Source organism: Phocoena sinus, chromosome 1 (assembly GCF_008692025.1).
Source record: "Phocoena sinus isolate mPhoSin1 chromosome 1, mPhoSin1.pri, whole genome shotgun sequence".
Classification (NCBI taxonomy): Eukaryota; Metazoa; Chordata; class Mammalia; order Artiodactyla; family Phocoenidae; genus Phocoena; species Phocoena sinus.
In genome coordinates, this window is record NC_045763.1 from 173680525 (window position 1) to 173700857 (window position 20333).

At 35.4% G+C, this 20333-nt stretch overlaps 1 pseudogene; it reads right to left on the bottom strand.

Annotated features, from left to right (window-relative positions):
* Nucleotides 1–12153: 12153 nt before the first annotated feature.
* The window catches only part of LOC116742738, a 49785-nt pseudogene continuing 41605 nt past the window's right edge, over nucleotides 12154–20333 (bottom strand).

Consider the following 20333-nt stretch of genomic DNA (forward strand, 5'->3'; position numbering starts at 1 on the left):
AAACAAGTACATAAAGGAAATGATATAAAATTTATCCAAAGTTTAAAAGATAAGGCTTATATGTAATTTTAAGTCCTAACTAAAATATGAATGGCAATTCATGATAATTATATGAAACTTAGATATTATATTACTAAAATTGATGGGAAAATGAGTAAAAAGATGTTATATTTCTGCACAAATATATCTTTCCTTATTTTTTTCTGTTACATATTAATTTTCACACATTTTAGGGAAATATTCTTCGTCAAATGGTGTTGAAATCAAGGATCATTGTATCCTCTTAGTCTTTGTACACTCAACCTGTGAACTGCCACTCCATTACTCATTTCTCTTTTTATTTTTATATACATTACTTTTGTGTTAATTCCAATATCCCCAGCTCGATCCAGACACTCTCTACTTCTTAACTCACTTGTGTTTACCCAGAATTCTGTTCAATCCACCTCTCAGTGCAAACCCACCTTGCAGAAAACCCATCTCCAATCCAACTTTCAACAAATAAAACTGGAAATTCTCATGGATTTTTTTACTTGTTGTCCTTACATGGTTTACCTCTGATCCCATGTGCCCACTACTGTAGTCTTCTGCCTAGCTTTGTTTCACCGAAATGACATGTTTTTGCTAAACCATATATGGCAGTTCTGCTGCCAATGCTCATCAAAGGCTGGTGGGCCTAAAACAACTTCAACAGCATTTTGGCAGAACAAATCAGCTTATGTAAATTACATCTGACTTATGTCTCTTCTTCCTGACTCACCCATGACCTCCAGTGAAATAAACATTCAAGGCATGACAGAGCCAAAATAAGAATGGTATAAACTAGTACTTCCTACCTTTTCCCAGCAAACTACATATGAAAGTGTTTATATTTATAGTGGATAAAATGTCCAATGGCAATAAATCAACAGAACTCTTATATCATCATGTGTGATCATAGGACAGAGGAAATCAATAACTCAGGAACATCGGTAGCCTGTTTACAGTCTTGCTACACTGATTGAAAGTATCAGGTTAGGCAATAAAAAGGGAGAAAAATGGACTGTTCCCTTACTTTTTCCCCCTCAAGACCATTGGAAAGCATACTAAAGAGAGGCATTTCCTGCTTCTTCACTCTTTAAAATGAACATGACTGTCAATGGATGCCAAGTTTGTTTTTCCCTTAACTTGTGATTGCAAATACATACAGTGTAGTTCGTAAAATAAACAAATATTAAATGTACAGCTCAGTGAAATTTATATCCTAATGAAAAACACGCAAATTATTGAATTATAGAACATGTCTAGAATTTTCCATTGTGCCCATACCAAATTAATTTACAATTAAGGTAACCCCTGTTTTGACACTTAAAAACCTCAATTAGTTTTGACTGTTGTTGAATTAATATAACTAAAACTCTGCAATTAATAGTTGTTTTGGGGAATTCCCTGGCAGTCCAGTGGTTAAGACTCTGCACTTCCACTGCAGGGGGCACGGGTTCCATCCCAGATTGGGGAACTAAGATCCCACAAGCTACATGGCATGGCCAAAAAAAAAAAAAAAAAAAAAAAAAATCTGCTTCTTTTCAATACAATGTCTCTGTGATTAATCTATGTTTTTGCATATATCAGTAGTCTGTTTTTGTTGTTGCTACTTGTATCCATTGTAATAATACAATATGTCACAATTTATCCATTCTGTTGAAAGACATATAGGCTGCTTCCTATTTTGACTATTAAAAATAAAACTTTTGAAATTATTCTTTATGTCTATTCAGTGAATGTAGTCACTCATTTCTCTTAGACATATACTTAGGATCAGAATTGTTGGATTTGAGGTTGGCATATGTTTAGCAACAGTAAATGCCACTAAACAAGATTTCAATGTGATTAAAATGACTTATAATCTCACCAACAATGTAGGTGACTTTCACTTGCTTCATATTCTATCATATTCTTGGTATTGTCAATCTTTTAAGTTTTATCTATTCTCATGTGTGTTGGTTTCATGGTAGGTTTGATTTTCATGCCCATAATGATTAATACCATACATATTGGCCATTTGAATATACAATCAGCTCTCCACATCCACGGGTTCTGCATCTAAGGATTCAACCAACTGCAGATCAAAAATATTGAAGAAAAAAATTCCATAAAGTTCCAAAAAGCAAACTTGAGTATGTCAGGCACCAGCAACTATTTACATAACATTTACATTGTATTAAGTATTATAAGTAATCTAGAGATGACTTAAGGTTTACTGGAGTATGTGATTAGGTTACATGCAAATACTACATGATTTTATACAAGGGATTTGAGCATCTGTAGATTTTGGTATCTTCAAGGTGTCCTGGAACCAATCTTCCAAGGATAGTGAGTGACCACTATACTCTTTTTAGACATGCCTGATCAAGGATCAGCCCTGTTTAAAAAATCAAGTTCTTTATTCTCAATTATTGATAGTTTTAGAATATTTCTTTTTAAGAGTTGCTTTTCAGATATACATGATGGAACATCTTAATGCTTTAATGGTATATCTTGATTAAGAGATATCCTTAATATTAATTACTTAAGTACAATTCATCTTTTTGTTTCTTTTATGTTTAGTGCCATTTTTAAACAATTTAAGTAATCTTTGCATACCTCAAGGTCATGAAGATACGCTCCTGTTTTCTTATAGAAACTTATTTTCAATTTACCTTTGATAATAAAACCTAACAGCAACATTACACATAAGAGATATTGCAGAAAAAAATGTCTCATAAATATCAGTGCAATGATCACAACTCAAATTTAGACAAATTATATTCAGCAATAATTGAAAATGATAATATAATCATGAACAAAATGATTTATACCAGAAAAAATTTGGAAATCAGAAATGTAATCTATTGTATTAATAGAATGATGGAGAAAATAATGCAATCATTTTAATAAATGTAGGAAAAAACTGATACAATTAAAAATTTATGTCTAATTAAAATTTTAGCAAACTAACTCTAGGCCAGTAAGATTTACATCATTATCGGTAGTAAAAGTATTGCTAATAATATCACTAGTAACAACACTAACAGCAAGAGCAGTGGTAATTAGCAGTGTAGGCATAGCAGCACTTGTTTAAAAATATGCTTTCTATGTGCATATATACATATATAAAATATATGCATATTTCATTTCTTATTTTATAGCTGTTATGGATCAGTGTACAAAAATATTCATGTGTGATTATATATGTCCTTAAATTCTAAAATTTTATGGAAAAGAAAAGAAGTATAAAATCAGTACATCTAAAATAACATGAGAAGCTCCTACATACTTTTGATTGAATTTTCATTAAATTTTGACCTAAGGAGAAACTAAATTTAAGAAAGAGCATTATAAGCAATTATAAAACACAATGATATTACATGCAATGATATCTCTTGTTCCAGAGACACAAAAGTCTTGCTGGCTTTATATAGAAGAGAAATATCCCACACTAGTCTTTTTTCAGCAAGTATTGTGTGACCAAGGAGACAATGACTAATATAGAGTAAATTCAGTGACTCTTTTCACAAAGGTGCTGTGTATGGTTTACTTAACTGCGAGACAATGCCCATCCTTTACCCCTGAGATATTGATTAGATAGGAGCATCATAAATCTTTCTCTCTCCCTTGCAGAAATTAGAGGAGAGTCTCTCCCAAAATCTAATCTGGCTGAAATACAAAGGAAAGATAATCAATAAATTCAAAGCCACCTCTAGGGTTTTATAGATAAAAGTGAGTTATTAATTCATGGGATGGTTGTGTTACAATCTGAATTTCATTTCAGTTTCTTGGATCCTGATATAGTTCCTTGAGAATGTCAGTCCACCTCCATTTACTGGTTGAAAAAAAATTACTAAAACTTTCCAGTGAATTTCTTAGTGAATTTTAGATATTTCATATTGTTTTGGTGTCTTTTTATTTTGTTTTGTTTTTGTTAGCCTTGTTATTCTCTTCATCCTATAGTATTTGGCTTATCCAAGTGTGTATGTAGTATTGACCAGGAGACAAAAAGATAAAGGGCATCAGAAAATTTACTGTGGTCTTTTATGCTGCGAACATGCATCTTAAGAATAAATGTGAATAATGCATGAACATATATTATTAAAGGCTATTTATCAAAACATTTTAATAATAAGGAAAAATAAAAAAACAATAAAAATATACAAGAAGACTGGGATTATTTGGTGGGGGGAAATGGTTAAGTCATTGTGGTATTGAAAGTACATTTAATGGCATTGAAATATTCAGTGTTTTTCTGCAAGAATGTAGTGTGTCATATATTATATTTCATAAATAATTATTCAGTTAAATTGTTAAAGTATATATCTTTAGAGTATATATAACAATAAATATATTGGGAAAAAGAGTGTTTCTGTATGTTTATTTATTTGTTTGCAAGTTGTATCCTTCTTAAACTATTTGGCTTAGACAAGAGTACATTTTTGTGAGGGTTTGAAGAAAAATGGAAGAGATCACAAAATTTTTATGTTCCTTTTTTACCAACATGCACCCATATCAAATTTATTTTCACTCTCTCCTCAGTCATTAAGTGAGAAATACTGTGTAAAAGTATTTTTAAAATGTATAGATGAGGTTTATATGACAGACATAAATTCTTATACCTGGATGGATTATGGAAAACTTTAATAAAGATCCTGCTGCTTTCTAGCCTCATGGAAACTGAAAAATTTCTAGAGTTTGGATGAGACATAGTGGTCAATGCATGAAGCAGTCAGATTCATGAGAAATATTGGGTACGATCAAGGGTTGAAAAGGCAGTATTTGCTTCTAGGAGTCTGATGAGTTTCCATCTTTGGTTTAGATATAGTAGAAGAAAGGAATAGACATAAGGAAAGTTTGATAAAACTGCAAAAGTTCAATCTACAGTAAATTGAAAACCATTGTCTGTGCTAGTGGTAAAAGATTACTGGATATTTGTTGTATATGTTCATCCAGCATCTATTTTCATTTTTTCTGGAAACAGTGACTTGATTTTACCTACAATAATATTGTTCTATACCTCCATCTCAAAGGACACAATCACCTTTGATCACAGTGATTGGCTGAGGCATAAACCTGATCTGAGTTACCAATTTGGAGCTGTGACTTTCGCTAAAGCTAAATGTTTTTCCTATAGTTACTAGATGGCCACATTTTAGAAGTGTTTTCCTGACAATACAATGGAAGACAGAAGGGCAAGAGTTGAGAGAGAGAGAGAGATACAGAAAGACACAAAAATAGGCTCAGTCTATGTCCTGATTTATTAGTGAGTCAAAAAATGCACCTGGGTCAGTATATGCCTTGATATAACAGATGGTGATAAAATAAATTCATTTCTTTTAAAACCAGTCTGAATTGAATTTATGTACTTAGCAGCCAGGAGAGTCCTAATATAGAAGGGAATTTAATATATCCATTTAAATTCTGAAAGGATTCGAAGAGAAAGCAACACATTTGAGTTAGAGGCAGTGAAGTCTAAAAATGTGAGCAGCCTAGATGAAAAGAGAAAGAAGGTCATAAAGATACATAATCTGTTCCTTCCTTTATGCATCTGAATTTAACCGACTTCAAAATGGATTCAGTCTCCAGTGTTTAATCAAATGGCAGGCATGGGTGACAGAAATGATAAAGTTGTTGCCAATGAGTTTAGCCCTGCTTCATGTTATTTACTCCTTATTTCTTGCCATGATTGTACTACTCTGGTATTTTGCTGTCTTATGGAAGAAATGCTCTTCTTTCAAGTGAGAAAACCATATCTTTGTTTAGCAAAATATAAAGAATATCTAAGATGGTGTAAACCACCAAGAAAATATTAGGAAGAGTCATTATTAATAATTAACATTTGTAATTATGCTAGACATTGTACTAAGTAGTATATAAACTGTATCAGTAAATCTTCAAAACAACTATATTTGCTTTCTAAATGGGTAGACCTAGTCTCAGAATGATTAGGCCATCTTTCCTGGGTTATGAAACTGTGAATGGCAGAACCAGTTTACGGAGCAGATACTCTAGCAACGCTGTGCTCCACAGCAGTCTTTTCTGAACTGGGAATATGGTCACAGATTCTCCCTATCCCAGAATACACACTCTTTTGTAATGTGACTGCACCACACGTCTCAACAAGATATAAGTATACATATAGCTGATTTGCTTCATTGTACAGCAGAAACTAACACAGCATTGTAAAGCAATTTTACTCCAATTAAAAAAAAAAAAGATATTGAGTCCATTCTCCACATTCTTGAATCTGGGCTGGACTTTGATGAATAGGATGTGGCAAACGTAACAGTTCTGGGTCCAGTTCTAAAAAAGACTTGCAACTTCCACTGTCACCCTTTGGGAATGTTGCTATCACCTAGGGAAGTATCCTTAGTATCCTGGATGAGACTATTTAGCAAAACATAGCCCTCTGATTGCCTGAACCCCTGCCAAGCATATGAGTGAAGCCATTTTTAAACCAACAAGTCTCAGTCAAGCTGCCAGGTGGCTGTAGTCTCATGAGTGACCACAGATGAGACCAATAGGAAAACTGTACAGTGGAGCTCAGCTCAATTTGATAATCGAACCACGAGCAAATAGAAGGATTGTTTCTTTAAGACACTAAATTTTGGAATGGTTTATTATCTGGCAATAAATAACTAATACAGATCCCATATGTTGATATAGTTAAACATGAATATTGTTTTGTGCAGGTAGAGTGGATCCCCACTGGGATACTAGGCAAAATTCCTAAAAACAAATTCACTCAAGCAATATTAGCATATAATTACTAAGCTGTCAATGTGGTTTAAAAAGACCTAGAATTTTCTAGAATAAAAGAAAACATTTTATCAGCATATTTTAGAGAAAATTAAATTAAAAAATGTAATTAATCTTAAAGAGAATATAAAAATTGGTATGCTGATTGAATGTAATATTAGAATTACCTATTAGATATAGCAGTGCATGTGTTAAAATATAACACGGTTTTTTATTACATGTAAGCTAAATACATTCCTTTTTTTAAAAATAAATTTATTTATTTTTGGTTGAGTTGGGTCTTTGTTGCTGTGCACGGGCTTTCTCTAGTTGCGGTGAGCAGAGGCTACTCTTCGTTGCGGTGCGCGGGCTTCTCATTGTGGTGTCTTCTTATGTTGCGGAGCACGGGCTCTAGGCACATGGGCTTCAGTAGTTGTAGCATGTGGGTTCAGTAGTTGTGGCTCATGGGCTCTAGAGCGCAGGCTCAGTAGTTGTGGCACACGGGCTTGGTTGCTCTGTGGCATGTGGGATCTTCCCGGACTAGGGCTTGAACCCGTGCCCCCTGCATTGGCAGGCGGATTCTTAACCACTGAGCCACCAGGGAAGCCATAAATACATTCTTAAAATATATTTCATGAAGTATATTAAAAGTCTTGTACTTAGAGAATATTTAAACTATCACATATAATTTTCATTTGTCATGAACATTTTCAAATGGACTAATACAAATACATTAGGTATTTTTCATTTCTGATTTTAGAAATCATCCATGAACAAAATAAACATCCCAAAGTCCTTAGTCCATGAAAAGATTAATACCTTACATTATATGGTATATTAAACTAACAATACGATTTCTTAAAACATAAATATTGAGAGTTACAGTACTGATGGTTAGTACAAAACTAAAGGAGAAATTCACAGAAAATATACACAAATTTAGAAAGTAGCTTGATTATACAGATATTAACAGAACTCTTGTTATAAAGAATATATTTTGTATTTTTAGAAGTAAAGAAAAATAAAAGGTTATTCAAAAGGAAAAAGTAAATAGTAAAAAAAAAGGTAAAAAAATAATGATAGATAATGGGTAAAGATATTAAGACAATAGTAAAAGAATAAAAGATCAACAAAAAATAGAAGTGACTTAAGAAAAGTTAATTAAGAAAATGTTATGGGTTGTTACCTCATCAAAAGGAATTGCTAAAAATAATAGTTATAGTCACAACAGCAATACTTTGTACCCGTGATATTGTACTTGAGTCAATGGTTAAAGATCTTGTATATTTTACCACATTTTATTTTTACAATAACCCTCTGGTAATAAGATATTATGCTATATGGAAAATGAAAATAAAGATATAACAGTATGCATAGAATATTTCAACAGAATTTATTTGTGCATGCATTTCTCTATTTTTCAATTCTAAATATTGAAAACTAAATATCAATTTTTTTTTTTGCAGTATGCGGGCCTCTCACTGTTGTGGCCTCTCCCGTTGCGGAGCGCAGGCTCAGCGGCCATGGCTCACAGGCCCAGCCGCTCCGCGGCATGTGGGATCTTTCTGGACCGGGGCATGAACCCGTGTCCTCTGCATCAGCAGGCGGACTCTCAACCACTGCGCCACCAGGGAAGCCCTAAATATCAATATTTTAAACATCTTTTCAAAGAGCTAGCTATGCAAAGTTATTTACAAACCTGTTTCATGTTAAATTTGTTTATAATAACATTTTTTCCCATATCATTTAATTTCAGACGATATATTGATATATGGTATGCTTTAAATCCTGGGGTATGAGCTGATAGTACAGATAAAAATATTCAGGGGACTTATAGTTTGTTTTCAATTAAAAGAACTTGCTTTTGTGATAAAATTACATACAGTTTCTATCGTGCTTATACATAATTTATTTTATAAATATCTAACGAGTACCTATTTTATGCTGGTCACTCTTCTAAGAAATACTATGATTAAACACACACACACACACACACACACACACACATAAACATAACAAAATTTGCTCAACATCTCATTAGGGAATTGAAAATTTAAGCAAATGAGGTACTGTTATACACTATTAGACTGGCTACACTGCTTGACTGGCTACAGAAACCAAACAGGGGCTTCCCTGGTGGCGCAGTGGTTGAGAGTCCGCCTGCCGATGCAGGGGACACGGGTTCGTGCCCCGGTCCGGGAAGATCCCACGTGCCTCGGAGCGGCTGGGCCCGTGAGCCATGGCCGCTGAGCCTGAGCGTCCGGAGCCTGTGCTCCGCAACGGGAGAGGCCACAGCAGTGAGAGGCCCGCGTACCGCAAAAAAAAACAAAACAAAAAACCAACCAAACAAAAGAAACTGATTATATCAATTGCCGCTGGTGAGGATACAGAGCAACAGATGCAAAATGGTACAACCAGAATGGTGTAGGAGTTTAGTGGTTTCTTAAATAGGTAAACGTGGTCTTATATAATGAGATGACAGTGCTCCTAAGTATTTACTCAAATGATTTAAAAACTTATGTCCACAGAAGAACCTTCACATGAATGTTTATAGCAATTTCATTCATAAATGCCAAAACTCAGAAGCAACGGAGATGACCTTTAGTAGGTGAAGGGGTAAACTCTGATACAACCGTACAATGGACTTTTATCAGGGATAAAAAGAAAGAGCTCTCAAGCCATGAGAAGACATTAATGAATCTTCAAATGCAGTTTGCTAATGAAACAAACTGTCTGAAATGCTATATCCTGTATGTTTCCAATGATATGATATTCTGGAAAATCAAGACTATGTGACAAAGCAGTTTTAACTGTATTGCATACATAAGAAACAACCTCACAGAAGGTGTTGGGGAAAGAAGTGCTGACCTAAATAAATTTGGAAATAAATAGAGTCTGAAAGATTAAAGGCAAAAGGACCTGTACGTAAGCCCTGCACGCTAGTTTATAAATTTGTTTCAGATGCGGACATGAGTTAACAGGATATGCGGATACCGCTATACATTTTTAATGGAAATGAGCAATTAAGTAAGTGGATGGCAGATGATGAGAGTCAGTCTTCTCACTGTTGGAGTGAGAATTTACATATAAGGAAGGGGAGAGGACTACAGTTATCCTTTTTTTTTTAAAAAATAATCATTTATTTATTTTTGGCTGCATTGGGTCTTCATTGCTGTGCATGGACTTTCTCTAGTTGCAGAGAGCAGGGGCTACTCTTCCTTGCAGTGCGCGTACCGACTCTAGGCACGTGGGCTTCATTAGTTGTGGCTCAGGGGCTCAGTTGTTCTGCAGCATGTGGGATCTTCCTGGACCAGGGCTTGAACATGTGTCCCCTGCATTGACAGGCGGATTCTTAACCACTGTGCCACCAGGGAAGCCGCTAGGGTTATCCTTGTAATAATGGAGTAGAGTTGGATACATTAGTATAAACTCATATATATCTTAATATAGATATAAATGTTTACATATAGAAATATTTATAGATAAATGTATACAGACAGGTTAGCATATTCACATAACTTTCCTTGCTGTGTCACCTGAATGGCCCTAGAATCAATGACATCCATAAAGAGAGGAGCTACCTTAGGCCTCAGATCTTAATTTCTAATACTATTCTCTGATAAAAGGAACTAAGGTTCCTTGGAGAAATGGATAATTCTAAGACTAGTGTTAGGAATATATAAAATGAGCTTGGAGATTATCCTTTAAAAGATGAGCTTATAAAAATAAGGAAGTTCTTTTTAAAAAGAGCCCCCAAACCTCTCAATGATGAGGGTACATCAAAGAAACACAGGTACCAACTGAAAAAGTTCCCAATGGCCAAAGCTGGAACCAAACAAATAATGTAGCGTTAGATTATATTCAAAAATATAAAACAAATATCTGGGAGCTTATTCTGACATTTAAAAAATGACTGGATAGACAAATAAATGGGGGAGAAGAATTCCAAATAATTTATGTAGAAACCCTACCATCTAGGAGGTAGAGTGTATCTCCTTAGTATTTCAGTGTAAATTAACACTGTTCATAGTGACATCCATCTAGAGCGCAGAATGGAAATGAGAAATCAAGCAGTAAATTGACAGTGGAAAAATTTGACAAACTGTCTCAGCCAAATGATCACTAACAATATCAACAGTGTTAAGTCAAGTTGGTACTATTCACCTTTGATATGAAGAAAATGGCACTTTTGGGGTGTTTCTCCTCAAAACATGTAACCCTGGTCTAATCACAAGAAAGTAAATCAAGGCAAATACCCAGTTGAGTAACTTTCTACAAAATAGTTGGCTCATGGTCCTTGAAACTGTCATCAAAACAAAGTCTGAGGAACAGTCACAGTCAAAAGGAGACGTAAGGAGACAACTCATAAATGTAGTATGATATCCTGTTTGGGATAAAACAGGAAAAATTACATTAGGTAAAAACTAAGGAAATCTGGATACAGTATGAACTTTAGTTAATAATGATGTATCAATATTGGTTCATTAATTGTAACAAATGCATCGTATACAATTAAAATGTTAATAAGTAGTATATGGGAACTCTTTGGAATTTTCTGTAAATCTAAAATTGTAATAAAAGTAAAATTTTATTTAAACACAGAAACACAAGACAAAACTAAAAAAAACAAACTCCCATTTGTCACAAGTTCATACTATATTTTGGAAGATGGGTTATAAACAGATATGTAACATATTATGCATATACATTTATGCAATATATAAGTATTTTGAGGAAAAATAAACCAAGGTAAAAGGACTAGAGGAGAATGCCATTTTAGATGTGTTGGTTAGCTCAGAACTCTGTAAGGAGGTAAAATCTAAATTAACTGAGATTGAAAATACTGTCTCAGATATGGAGTGACAAGGAGAACGTCACAGTGGGAACGATCAGTTCTGCCAAATGCCGCTGAGAAACTTAGAAAGTTAAAATTTAGTACCAAGAAAGTTGAAATTTAGTACCAACTTTGAATTTTTTTCACTCTTCAGGAAAAAGAGTGTCAAAAACTCATAAACAGGGAACTAACCCTTGCATGGTTGCATAAGAGTGTGCCTCTGGCTTGGAACATTTCCTTACGTGGAGCAGAGCCCTCACAGCCTGTGCGGGGCACATCACTTTTTTGGGGGGGGGGCGCGTGGAGAATGTCTTTCTCTTTTCTGGGTTTGATGGGTACTTCCTTATTCTACCCAAGGCTGTGTGTCACGTGCACCTGGCCAGACCCAATGTTATATGTGTTCTCTGAGTGGAGTTATTGGGGGTCTTTTGCCTGCAGCTCAAAAGGACAGGGGGCACCTAGGCTCACTACTGCAGCTGAGCTTGCTCTTTGATGTCTTTGCAGTAAAGCCTTGTGCCCTCCAGTGCCTGTGTGAGTCCTGTCTTTCTTGGCAATCCCGCCATCTCCAAACCTTATAGCGGAATGACATCTTGTAAGGGCTGCTCCTGGTGGCAGATATTGATGTGCTCTTTCCTAATTTCATAGAGTGGGACTTGTCCACTGGAGATGTAACTGGTGTCACTGCCTCGACAGATGGAAGTTGTTCGTGACTCTGAAAAGAATGGTTAAGGCAGAGTGATGGAGACAATGACCTGACTGGCAAGGGTTCCAGGGAGAATTAGAGGGGAAACGTGTGGAAGACAGTGATGTGATGAGCAGAATCATATAAGTCCTAATCAGTGAGGCCATGATTTTTACACATTAAGGTATTTATATAGCATAAGGGATGCCTGTTTACAATGTCGATTCCCAAGACACCAATGTGTGGGTGTTGAAGCACTGCTGCTGTGGGCTGTGCTAGGGATACGGGTATTCTTCTAAGTGTAATAGGAAGCCACTGCACTTTTGTTTTCATTTGTTTCTTTAAGAGCAACATTTATGCTTTAATAACCCCCAAGGTAAAGACATTTTATTTTATGAAAAAAAGTGGATGTTGCTGAACTGCGGGAAAATTATTAGATTAGCCAAAGAGACACATCATTAGCTCAGGTTATGGTGGTGTGAGTTGGGATATAAACCTGTGAATGGGACGACAGCCATTTGGAAGCTAAAGTGGCTGATAAATGGAAGTTTAGAAGTCGGAAAAATAAATAATGCCTCGTACATGGCTAGACCAGTGTAAGATGGATCCTTTAGCAAGACTAAAGGATCTTGTGTGCTCTCTGGGGTGTTATTGGGTATAAAGGGGAAACTTGTCCTATGTTAGACATGTTTACTACAAGGTTCCTTTGTAACCTCTAAGTAGAAGAGGAGAGTAGGCAGCAGAATCTGTGGTTTTGAAATTCAGAAAAGAGGTCTGAAGAGAGAGGTAGATTTTGGGATTTTCTACATATCAGTTATTATTATTACTATTAACATACTGTTAATAATCTGGGAAATGAGTTTGCCTTATAAAGACAGTACAGTGAGAAGAGAAGATAGTTGGATACAGAGACTCCAAAAATGAGCCTAAGAAGAATTAGCCAGATATTTTGGAAGAAGACCGAAGGAATAGGAGTCAAGTGGGGAGAATGTGAGAAATGCAGGGAGCGGGGGGGGCCATTGTGGAAAATACTTTTCAAAGATCAAGAATAGTCAGTGCTAAAAACTATCCCTGTGATTTAGAAAGATAGATAATACCTTTGGTGAGAACTTGGAGTGTGCCGAGATGTGAATTTTGTCTCTATCATCTGTCTGTCTATCTGTCTGTCTATCTACCTATCTGTCCATCATTTATCATCTGTCTATTCTCTATCTTCATCTATAATTTTTATGCTTGGGTCATTGTTGGACATGCAGGTCAGAATGGCTTTCTCAGGGATCCAAATTATTATTATTTATTTATTTTATTTATTTATTTTTTTATTTTTTTGCGGTACGCGGGCCTCTCACTGTTGTGGCCTCTCCCGTTGTGGAGCACAGGCTCCGGACGCGCAGGCCCAGCGGCCATGGCTCACGTGCCCAGGCGCTCCGCAGCATGTGGGATCTTCCCGGACCGGGGCACGAACCCGTGTCCCCTGCATCTGCAGGTGGACTCTCAACCACTGTGCCACCAGGGAAGCCCCCAAATTATTATTTTTTAATTGAAGTATAGTTGCTGTGCAATATTATATGTTACAGGTGAACACTATTGTGATTCACAATTTTTAAAGATTAGACTCATGTATAGTTATTATAAAATGTTGGCTATAGTTCCTGTGTTGTACAATATATCCTTGTAGCTTATTTTATACCTAACAGCTTGTACCTCTTAATCCCCTGCCCCTATATCGCCCCTCCCCCTTCCCTCTCCCCACTGGTAACCACGTTTGTTCTCTGTATCTGTGAGTCTGCTTCTTTTTTGTTATATTCACTAGTTTGTTTTATTTTTGAGATTCCACATATAAGTGATATCATACAGTATTTGTCTTTCTGTACCAGAAGTGCCTAGCTGTTGATTCCTATCTTCCCTGTACCAGTTGGATTAAAGTCTAAGAGTGAACACTGAAGCTTTACTGGGTTGATATCAGCCCACCTCCCCACAGCAACTTCCATACAGTTGACATTCACTACTCTGGCCTTGTTTTCTTGCTACATCTAGAAAAGTGTAGAAACAGCACAAAGTAAAGCCATGATATTGTACTTAATAGTTTATTTTATTCATTTGATTTAATCATTTATATTAACCAAATGGTCTACAGAACATCATGTGTACTGATATATGTGTTCAGATAACCTATGCATTGAAGAAGATGAAAATAGTTCATGCAAAATATATGTATCACAAATGCAAAATCATTTAGATTATTAACAAGAAAATAATAAGTACTCATTTATTATTTTTTCTTTTCATTTTGATATATATATGTATATATATATATATATTTTTTTTTTTTATTTTTTTATTTTTTTTTATTTTTTGCGGTACGCGGGCCTCTCACTGCTGTGGCCTCTCCCGTTGCAGAGCACAGGCTCCGGACGCGCAGGCCCAGCGGCCACGGCCCACGGGCCCAGCCGCTCCACGGCATGTGGGATCCTCCCGGACTGGGCCACGACCCCGTGTTCCCTGAATCGGCAGGCGGACTCCCAACCACTGAGCCACCAGGGAAGCCCCTGATATATATTTTTTTAAATTAATTTTTATTGGACTATAGTTCCTTTACAATGTTGTGTTAGTTTCTACTGTATAGCAAAATGAATCAACCTTACATATACATATATCCTCTCACTTCTGGACATCCTTCCCATTCAGGTCACCACAGTGCATTAAGTAGAGAACAAATGTGTGGATACCAAGGCGGGGGAAGAGGGGGATGGGAGGAATTGGGAGATTAGGATTGACGTATATACACTATTGATACTATGTATAAAATAGAGAACTAATGAGAACGTACTGTATATAGCACAGGGAACTCTACTCATTTTGATATATTTATGGAATGTTTGCTATGTACTTTATTTTATTTTATTTTTTATTTTTATTTTTATTTTTTTTTGTGGTACACGGGCCTCTCACTGCCGTGGCCTCTCCCGTTGCGGAGCACAGGCTCCGGACGCGCAGGCCCAGCGGCCATGGCTCACGGGCCCAGCCGCTCCGCGGCATGTGGGATCTTCCCGGACCGGGGCACGAACCCGTGTCCCCTGCATCGGCAGGCGGACTCTCAACCACTGCGCCACCAGGGAAGCCCTGCTATGTACTTTTAATGATAATTTAGAGTTAATTCTGTTCTATAAAGATTACTTAATTAAATTCTCATGCAGGGGCTTCCCTGGTGGCGCAGTGGTTGAGAGTCCGCCTGCCGACGCAGGGGACACGGGTTCGTGCCCTGGTCCGGGAAGATCCCACATGCCGCGGAGCGGCTGGGCCCGTGAGCCATGGCCGCTGGGCCTGCGCGTCCGGAGCCTGTGCCCCGCAACGGGAGAGGCCACAACAGTGAGAGGCCCGCATACCGCAAAAAAAAAAAAAAAAAAAAATTCTCATGCAAACCCTATGACGTAGCTGCTATTATTGCTATCATGCAACAGAAAAAGAAAAGAAAGTGGAATAAGATCAAACCAGATGCTGGGTCACCCTTGTTGTGTCCTCCACACAAATTATGCTTTTTAAAATCCCATTCGTCTGTTTATGCATTTTCAGTTCTTATATTGAAATGCCTATTTTTGAACAATTGAACTTTTGGTTGTCTACATATATGCAGACAATTTGCAAAAATAACCTGTTGATTGTCAGAGTGTACCTATAGCCTAAATAAGTGTATCTAAACAGAAAAATTGTATAAGGTTTTGCTAACAGCACACTTTAAATGCGTTATGTATTATTTAAACAATCTTCTATGGGATATGTAGATTTAAAAATGTATACATTCTCCCTCATTGTTTAAAAATCATAAAAACATGCTATAAGCCTGAAATGGTCAATTTGCTCAGTTTTATTTATTTTATATTCAATTGCAGAAAAATAATTCTGAGCCATCTGGCTGCTCAAAGAAAGTAAAAACTTGCATTCTATTTTATGTTCTCTTTTGAGAGTAAGTTTTGCTTTTTGGTTTATGATGCATGTTACAGAATTTCAAGCACTGGATAATTGCAAATTACTAGTAGCAGGTGTGCAGACTATTTAGTTACCAGTTTATAATATAAAAATACATTAAGAAAATGGTTAATTTTTTATCATTCAGTTTTCTCTCATATGAGTACATTATCATTTTATGAGATAAAGGCTTTATTTTCAGCTGATTTATTTAACAAGCCAAAGTATCTAGGATGATTTCCAAGAATAAAACAGATGACATATACATATAATGTCATGCTTGGCATAAAGTAAGGGCTTTAATGAATAGCAGCTGCTATATTTATGGTTATAATTCAAATTAACAAACTATAGTAGATATTAAACAATAAACACATATACTGTAATATATGTTAAATACTTACTTTTTTGTTGGTTTTATCTCCTCCTGCCATCACCCAAAATCATCAGAAAAGAACTTGTATCTTTCGGCTTTATTAAACCTTCAAAACCATTATTGATGTTAGGTATAACAGGAATGTATCCTGTTCATCAGATGTTTTGCTTTTGTACCTTTTTTTCTTCCTAATATATTTGAGAATTGCTTTGTCAAGTTCCACAAAAGTGTGCTGGGGCTTTAAATGAAAACATGTTGAATTTATAGATGTTACTAATATCACGGGCCATCATCATTGGTCACTATGATTTTTTTAACTGAATTATAACTAATACTTTGTTTCTTGTATGTGTGTGTGTTTCTGCAATGGCTTCTCTTCTGTTTCAAAAAAAGGAAAAAAAGTAGAAATCCTTCCGATGGTCTAGACAATGAAATGGGCCCCTGGTTCTGACCTTATTTCCTGCTATTCTCTCTCTTGTTTGCTCACTCACTCTGTTCCAGCCAAATAGTCTCTTTTAATGTTGCTTAAACCTGTCACATCCCAAGAATGTTTACACCTCAGTACCTTTCTCCTGCTTGTCTTTCCTTAGATAGTGACACTGAGGTCTTGCCCAATAATTTTATTTAAAATTCCACCCATCCCTAACAGTATCTTTTTCATAATTCAGTTTTAGTTTCCTCCATGTAACTTATCAATATCTGATAAAACATATATTTTATTTTACTTGTTAATAAGCTTACTATCTGTCTCCCCTCACGAGAATAAAAGTTCCATGATGGTAACATTTTTTGTCTTTTTTATCATTAAGAGATTTCTGGTGCTTGTAACTGTATCTGACATGTAGTGAGCATTCTATAAATGATTGTTAAATGAAGAAATACATGAATGAATGAGTGAAAAACATATAAATGAACAGGTTTTGTCAGATTTTTTAAAGCTACCTAATATTTAATGTATAGAGAAATGCTTTGTTTAAAATAGGGCTTAATGTGATTTATTTGCATAAAAGGACCTATTAAAGTACTTCTGAAAGATTGTTATTAAAAATACTTTTTAAATAATTCCATTTAATTATTGATTAATTTATATGCAGTATAGAAAATATCAATGGATTTGAATTATCAAAAATTATGTTTTTATCAAGATGTAATAATATTTTAAATGGCATATATTAAAAGCATAATTGTATATTAAACCTAGAACATTAACCAATTTTTCTACATTAACATTGCCTTGAGGTTTAGGGACCAATAGACAACACTCTGTCTCTCTGGTATCCATTCTCCGAGATGCTCCCCTTGATTCCTGTGTCTTTGGTATAGTCAATATTCATATCTTTGTGGGTGAGGTCCACTCCCACGTTGTGACATGTTTGGTCTGTGTAACCAACAATGATGATATATTTCCCCTGAGATTAGGTTACACAAGGCATGTGAACCCCTTTTCTCTTTGTCATCACTTGCTGAAGTTAATCACTGTGGGCTCAGCAGCTCTGGGAGAGCCCTCTTGGGTTCTTTAAGGTCTCCTACCAAGAGGCCCAAAGGAATGAGGGATCAAGGCTTTCGGTGAACAACCCAGGGAGTAAGTGGAAGGTGATCCTTCCGTCCCAGTCATGCCTTCGGAAGGTTCAGTAAGAATCTTGCACCAGAACCATTCAGCTATGCCGGTCCCCTTAAAGACTACAGAGATAAGAAAAACTTTATACCACTAAATTTTGGTGACATGTTATGCAACAACGGATGGTTAATATACTATATCATACATATAATCAGTAATATAACCCCTTTCTGTAATAGGCTAAAGTTAAAAATAAAAGCTTGCCAGTATTGCATAGAGTTGAAATACAGAATCATTTACATAGATTTTATCTTTAGTTTTTTCATAATTGAGAAACAATCACACTTATTTTGCCCCTATTCGTATCTTAGATGAAACAATCAGTGGAGTAATACACATTGTCAGATGATTCTTATAATACTCTCCATAGACCTGGGAGGGACGGATGACAAAATTAAATCATAAATAGAGTTGATCCTCATTATTCACTGGTTCCATATTTGTGAATTTAACTACTTGCAAAAATTTATTTTTAACCTGAAAATCAATACTTGCGTGGCACTTTTGCGGTCATTCGAGGACATGTTTAGAGTGGGGACACATTTTTAGTTTCCCTGTGCTCAAATTACCAACTGAGGTCAAATGAGGAGAACTTCTGTCCTCTTGCTTCAGCTCTCCTACTAGGTAAAGTCTCTTTTTTGTGGTCTGTTTATAGAGCGCCACATTTTGTGCTTTGTGTTAGTGATTTCACTGTCTAAAATGGCCCTGGATAGCAGAACTGAAGGGTTGTACAGGGTTTCCAAAAACAAGGAGGCTGTGCTGTGCCTTGCAGAAAAACTAATACCTTTAAATACAGGTATCTTTAAACAGAAAGACACACAATACAAACTTATGTATTAACCAGTTGGTGACAGCGTCTCTCTGTATTTCTCTAGGAGCAAACGTTTCGGCATTTGTAACAATTTCATGCAATACAATTAATGTGAATAATGAAAATTGACTGTTTAGTTTTAATTTAATATAATACCAAATGTAGACACAGCCTAAATTTTTCACGCAATAGTCTCACAAATGCCATTGACTTTTGCTCATACATAAAATACAAGATATGTATTAAGATCTTTGAAGAAAAAATGTTTTTAATTATTACTTGAGATTATTACATCCAGAAAAGAAACAAGAGTGTTCATGCCTGTAATTCTTAACTAAGATTGAAAAATTTTGAAATATCTTTCATCTAGATATAATAATTTTGTTAAACTTAGAATATCACAAATTTATTTTAATTAAAACGATTTTAAACCTTGTTTACAGTAAGAATCCAGAAGAAGAGATTACACTTAAAATTATTCCCTTTATATAAATATGATCTACTCATTTCTAATTTTATAAAATTTGCTTTTGTTGTTTATGGAGGTGTGTTGACATATGAACTTTTACTTCATTATCAATTTAGCATATTTTAAACATGAATTATCCAAAGAACTACCAAGCATCCAAAGAATTACTAACCACAAAAAGTAGAATTTAGATGTTGAAATTTCCTATAAGTGGCATTAAGATGAAAATAGTCGTGTAATATTACAAAATGTAAGTAAAAAATTAGCTTTGTATTAGCTACAATAACCAATAAAAAATATGTTTTAAAGTCTTTGTACAGGAGTTGTTTTTTTGTTTGTTTTTGTTAATTGGCGAACTTTCCTATGACAAATTACCAATAATTTGGAGAGGGAGTAATGAGGTGGAAGAAAACCCTCAGAAATAGGATGGTTTGATGGAAGTCCGAGATCCTAAAACATTTCAAGATTGTAAAGCTTTAAGAATTTTAGTGAGAAATAAGTGATCTTCCATAAGAGGAACATGTCTTCATATCATGGCCTTTTCCCTAAGCACATTTCACTGGTGCTGTTTTTGTTCTTTTTTTTTTCCCCCAGAATCACCATAATCAATCCCCTAATCCTTGCCTCAGAGAGCAATATAGAAAAGCCTTCAGCTCTTTTATCTTTTCATCATCACAGAACTTCAGGAAGTGTTGTTTTTCCTTATATTTTAAGTCAAAATTTTTTTTCCTTTCTGAACACATTCCAGATTAATATTTCAGACCGCAATCTTTGGGTTTTTCCCCCTTAGCCTGCAAGTTTAATGAGTAATTCCAATTGAACAGGTTTTA